Source organism: Antechinus flavipes, chromosome 1 (assembly GCF_016432865.1).
Source record: "Antechinus flavipes isolate AdamAnt ecotype Samford, QLD, Australia chromosome 1, AdamAnt_v2, whole genome shotgun sequence".
In the NCBI taxonomy this organism is placed as follows: domain Eukaryota; kingdom Metazoa; phylum Chordata; class Mammalia; order Dasyuromorphia; family Dasyuridae; genus Antechinus; species Antechinus flavipes.
The window spans coordinates 168448008-168453845 of NC_067398.1; the positions used below are offsets into that span (position 1 = coordinate 168448008).

General features: G+C 34.5%; 2 pseudogenes; one reads left to right on the forward strand and one right to left on the reverse strand.

Moving 5' to 3' along the window:
* Positions 1 to 3751: 3751 nt before the first annotated feature.
* Positions 3752 to 4218, reverse strand: LOC127559309 (low molecular weight phosphotyrosine protein phosphatase-like; annotated as a pseudogene).
* A 241-nt stretch (positions 4219 to 4459) lies between these two features.
* LOC127544644 (S-formylglutathione hydrolase-like) lies at positions 4460 to 5553 on the forward strand (annotated as a pseudogene).
* Positions 5554 to 5838: the final 285 nt, after the last annotated feature.

The window sequence follows — 5838 nt, forward strand, 5'->3', positions numbered from 1 at the left end:
TTTTGCTAAGAAGACAGCTTTCTTAGTGGGCAAGGTCCTGTCAGGATTATTGCAAAGATGGGTTACACTGAGAAGAAAATATTTTCATCAGTGGGCAAAATCCTGTTAGGACTTTTGCAAAGATTTGGGGTTCAGAGTTAGTTGTCTTTTGTTAGCCTTCTGAGGCTTGGGGCTTCACTTCAATTCAAAATTGAATGAGATTACTTAACTGGGAGTTTGAGGCGCTCAAAAGGATGTTGACTATGCCCCAGGCCGAGATTTCCAATTAAATGAGATGACTTATCTTGGGAAGGGTGTTGTCTGGGAAAAGATGTGCCCCTCCCAGGGTTTGAGACTTTCCCCAAAAGGGCAATTCAATTTGAGAGGGCCCCCCCAAAGGTTAAAGGGGGAACACAATTTACATCATTTCTCCCCCTCAAGCAGTACCCCTAAATTCATTTGGGGCAAAAGGATGAAGGTCTCATCTTCTGTAGTTGTTCAAGCTGACAAGGGGCATATAGCTGGCCCTACCCAATAGGGTCAGGACTGAGGAGGAGGGATTAGAGAGTTGTAGGTGGCAGCAGCATATGGTGCTGAATGTCAGAATCAGGTCTCAGGTGATTTCAGATTGACCAAGTGTTTGGAATTTTATGACTCAGAGTCTGGACACAAGTATTTTAAAAATGTAAGGACGAAATATGAACAAAAGAGAAAAATAAACAAAAGTGTAGTTAATTAGGAGCTTACTAAGGACAGTAAAGAGGAACCAGAAACCCACCCAGAGGAAGATTGGGGGGGGGGGGAGAGAGAGAGAAATGAGGCTATCATAAATGCTTCTCAACCAAACAGCTTTCCTAACTATCCTTACATTCTTTGAAGAAATGGTGCTATTAAATTTCCATATCCTTGGAGACAGAATTTTGGTGCAAACAAACACCAGAAAAAAAAGAAATAAATAGGATCTGGAGCCCTTAGGGTCATGACTCCTCCCCAAACTAATAGTTTTCAACATTCAAAGAAACTTGTAAAGTAAGAAATGCTTCCTGTAAATCTCAGCAACCCACCCATTTTCACAGTCAATCAGTAAGCATTACCAGCTACCTAATTGCCAGTATGTGGAACTGTTATTGTAAGACTTCAGTTGAGGGGATCAGGAACCATTCAGAATCTGAATTGGTCCTTTAATAGTCAAGCAAAGTATGGCATATTGGGTATACAACTAACAGGAAGATATGAATTCAAATACTATCTCTGACACATACTAGCCAGACTTGTCATTTAGCCTCCTGATACCTCATGAAACCCCCTAAAATTATTAATTTTAGAAAAGTTGCAAATGACCATTAATCAGAGAAAGTCCATTATACCAATGAAATCACAGGCTCAGATTTTTTTAGAAAGCTATTTTATTGTAATACTGCAATTTACCAAGTGTATTTTTAAAAAGTGACTTTTTTCAAACTAGAAAATACCCATACCATGAAGAAAAATATTTTTAAAAAATTTAATGTCTTTTGAATTCCTATCTTTTTTATTAGGATACAAATAAAAGTTTGAAAGTTATATTTGTGTGTCCTTGATTTATCAGCAAAAAGTAAACACAAAGTTCAGAAAGATTTCTTGAGACATCTCCTTGTCTTTTTCCCCATCCATCTTCTACCCACAATTCCTTTTTGCCTGCTTTTTCAGTAGGATGATCAAAAATGTTGTCTAGAGATATAGTCAATAGCCTTTTTCCACTCTCCAAATTTTGTTCCAAAACCTCATCCATTAAACAACACATGGTTACCCTTTACTCTTAAGAGAGACATTTTTTTTTTCAGGGAGATATTTTTGTCAAAACAGGGGTGGGGTGGGTTGAGGAGAGGAATGGGAAGTGGTTATGCAGTGCAGGTGGGAAATTTTGAAACTCTTTGTTTAGTAACTCAAAGAGCTCATAGCTTTTTCCTCTCTTTTCACAGTGGAATAATGTCTAAATGAGAACAAAAGCAGAGTAGATTCAACTGATTTGGCATTTAGCCACCACTTTATTAAGCAACCTAATGAAACATATTATTCTTTCACTCAGCACCCCAGAAGGTAATCTATGCCAACTAGGCTATTGGCTCACTTTTCTGAAAACTATTATATGTATTACCCTCAGGCCAAAACTCTTTCCTGTGGCAGGGATCACACAAATAGTCTAGTCTAATCAAATAGTCTAGTCTAATTATTGCTGTTAGAAATATCTGAAAAGGGAATTTCATTCACAGTAGTACATGATAACCAGATTCCATTCCGAGAGGTTAGAAATAATCAATCAATCAGCAAGTATTTATTAAAACCTCATACTATGTGCCAGGCACAAATAGTATTTAATCATCTCCATTTACTGCATTATATGATTATATTATATTCTTCTATATACAAGCATATTGTATAAACATAATATATATTCTAAATATGTGTACACACACACATACACAGAGCGAGAGAGAGATAAATTTCTCTCTCCTCTGAGTATCTGCTTTGTACTATTTTTCTGAAATAAGAGTGACAATCACCTCCACTATGGTTCGTTCACCATCCCTGAAATTACTTCGCTGGTGTTACAGGAAAGGCACTACTCAGGGTCAGTCCCTTGACAGATTAGGTTTGAAAAGAGAATGAAATGAAAGCCTTTTAGAAGATATAACAATTTAAAAAGAAGGTCTAGTTAGCCACAGAGGAAGAAGGAAAAGTTTTTAATAAGTATAATAAATTATTCTTTCTTACATTATCCAGAGCAGACCAATGATCAAGCTTCACTTATAGTCAGACCACAAGGAAGCTACATCAGAGTCTTTAGTCCTCTTAATAATTATGTCTTACAGATGGTTTTTAAATCTTTAATGGAAAAAAATCTACTCTTGCTCACAGGAAAAGGATTCTGGTCAATATGCCTCTTAGAACATTTAGCCACCTTTATTTTCCCTATATGCATTATTTACTCTGTTAAGATGTAAGTTCTTTAAATAAAATTTTCTTAACTTTGGATTGTGACTCCATATGTGGTCACATAACTGAATGTAGGGGGTCACAAAAAATTTGGCAACAGTAAAAGGTTTCTGAACACAATGATCAAAAATAAATTCAAAATTAAACACATAATGAATCTGAGGTGTTGTTTCTGGAAGCATTTGCCCATGTTTTATCATGCAAGTTCATTGCAGCCTTGGTTCTGAACATGTAACATGTGTACTTTGCACTATGCCTATGCTGCCAGAAACATCTTGGCTCAGATCTGAGACAGAGTTGTGTAAAAATTTCTTGGGTGAAAAACAGTTGCAAGTGGAAAAAGTTTAAGAAGCCCTGGATTAAATTATAGGACCCTCACTTTTTAAAATTATAATATTAATACTGCAAGTGGCACAAAGTACATGCTTAATAAATGATTTTATTCAATGACTTAATTTTGCATATTTCTATTTCACTATGCTATTGTGATATCATGTGTATTACTCAAGAAAGCTTCATGGACGTGCACTCTGATTCTAAATCAATGTTTTCAAATTAAGTAGAAAGGAGCCACTATACCACATATAAGTATCTTGTGAGGTGCTTAATTGACTTAGAAAACCACACGTTAACATTATTTTGTGTGTTGTTATTTGTTTTGTTAAATGTTTCCTAATTACACGTTTTTTTTTTGCAGAACATTATCACTCATTAAAAATACATCCCCTGGTATACATATATCATTTTAAGTTGATGCCAATCATTGTTGGTCTTTAGCAATAAGTGAGTGTAAACTTTAATGAGATTTTTTTCCCCCAGAAAATGCTTTGTAGTATCTCACACATTGCTCATAAACAGTCTCAAAATCAGAATGATCTTCATAATATGTATCTTTAATAATAAGTTGTTTTTGTGGCTCATAGTTTCCAAGCAGTTCAATTTAGGTTTTCAGTTTTTAACTTGATTAACTTCTCTATTCAGATTTCTAACATTGCTTTCATCTATACACAGTGTATAATCAAAGATAAAGAAATCTACTTTGGCAATCTGCCTGGTAATGTGATTCATGCTCTTGCCATGTTTCTTCATACGTCTGGAATCAAGAGGATTTCCTAGTTCATATATAGATGTTGCTGTACTGTCTATTCCCCATTTATCTGAAATATTTCAATTAGTCTCAAGTTTCCTAAAAATTGCTTCTGCTAAAGGTAAGTGACACGTATTACCCAGACTCATAAACAGCACAGACTTGGTCCCTTCTGAGGTTATTCTTCAATCCTACTACTCCTAATTACATTTTAATATCGGTCAATCACAAGAAGAGCCCTGTGTTTGATACCTCTGGTCCAAATAGTTACATTAGATAATTGAATAGGTAGAGTCCTCCCCCTCCTCAATTCCCTTCCTTGCTTTCTGCTGTCTCCACCTACATCTATACCAGCCAAGTATCATAACTTTTCCACCAGTAACCTTTAGCAGTGAGTGGAAAAACAGTAGCAACCAAATAGCAAAGAAAGTGTACTTTGAGGGGATTCAGAAAATGTATGAGCATGACAGTGTAGAATTAAAATAAAAAATGAAATTTGGAATCTACTTTACACCCAAAACAGAAACTGGAAGATGTCCTATTCTATACTGTTTCACTGATTTAACTTGCACACAACATAATTTTATTATGAAAATCGGTTATCAACAAACTGCAGCTGATCATGATCTCATCATCACTGCACCAAACACCATGGTTGCATTATTAAAGAAGAAATTGACAGCTGGGACTTTGTTACTGATGTTGGTTTTTATGTGAATGACACTGAAGAATCTTGGAAAACCAATATATGAGATATATTCTTATATAATAGATGAACTATCCAAGCTGATAGATTCCAATTTTCCCACAGACCCAGAAAGGGTGTCTTTTTTTTGAACTATGGGAAGCCATGGAGCTATTATTTGTTCTTTGAAGTATTCCAACAAACATAAATCTATGTCATCATTCTGCTTGATATGCATTTCTGTGCTCTATCATGGTAAGGAAAGACCTTGTATGACTATTTGCTATCAGAGGTAAGTAATGGGAGGTATATGATGCTACTCATCTTGTGAATTCCTATCCAGATTCTCAGGTAGACATAATAATGGATCAAGGCAAAAAATGACCAGTATCTTGAAGAAGGGCAATTACTTCCTGACTGTGTAAAAAAGAAAATTTCAGTCTTCCAGACTGGAAGAAGAATGTGTCATAACTACTGTTCATTGAAATATTTATTAATTGTCACATCAGAATATCATGCAAAATTTCTAATCACAGAAAGCTTTGTATATGAGAATTTTCACAATTATAAAAATTAACAAATAAGCAAAACATTTTAAAACATAGGATTATATATTTCAAACTGCTTATGAACATTTACTCCTAGTTTTTATCAAATAACTGACTACCTTCTGAATAAATATATAAATTCAAGTAATTTATGGAAAAACAAAAAAGTAACTTATAGAAAAACATAAGCAACCTAATAGAAGGCATGTCATTCTTAATATCAATTTGAAATCTTTGTTACATTAAATTTAAAGATCACAGAATGTGCAAACAGTTGACTTCAATGAACATAATAATTCAAATGTCCTTTTTGAAGTAAAATCAGTTGTTGGTCATTGAATGTATCAATTCCATAAAGAACTAAATGATGGAATTGTTTCTCAATAACTGAAGAGATAATAAATTGGGAGGGGGGATTAAAGTAATATATAGACGAATATAGAAACAAAGTGCTAATTTACGCATGAGACAGATGATGAATGCCTTGATGAGAATTTATGATACCATTAATATCTTCCAAGATACAAATTGTAATCCACTTACACCTTCTTATATTATGCAAT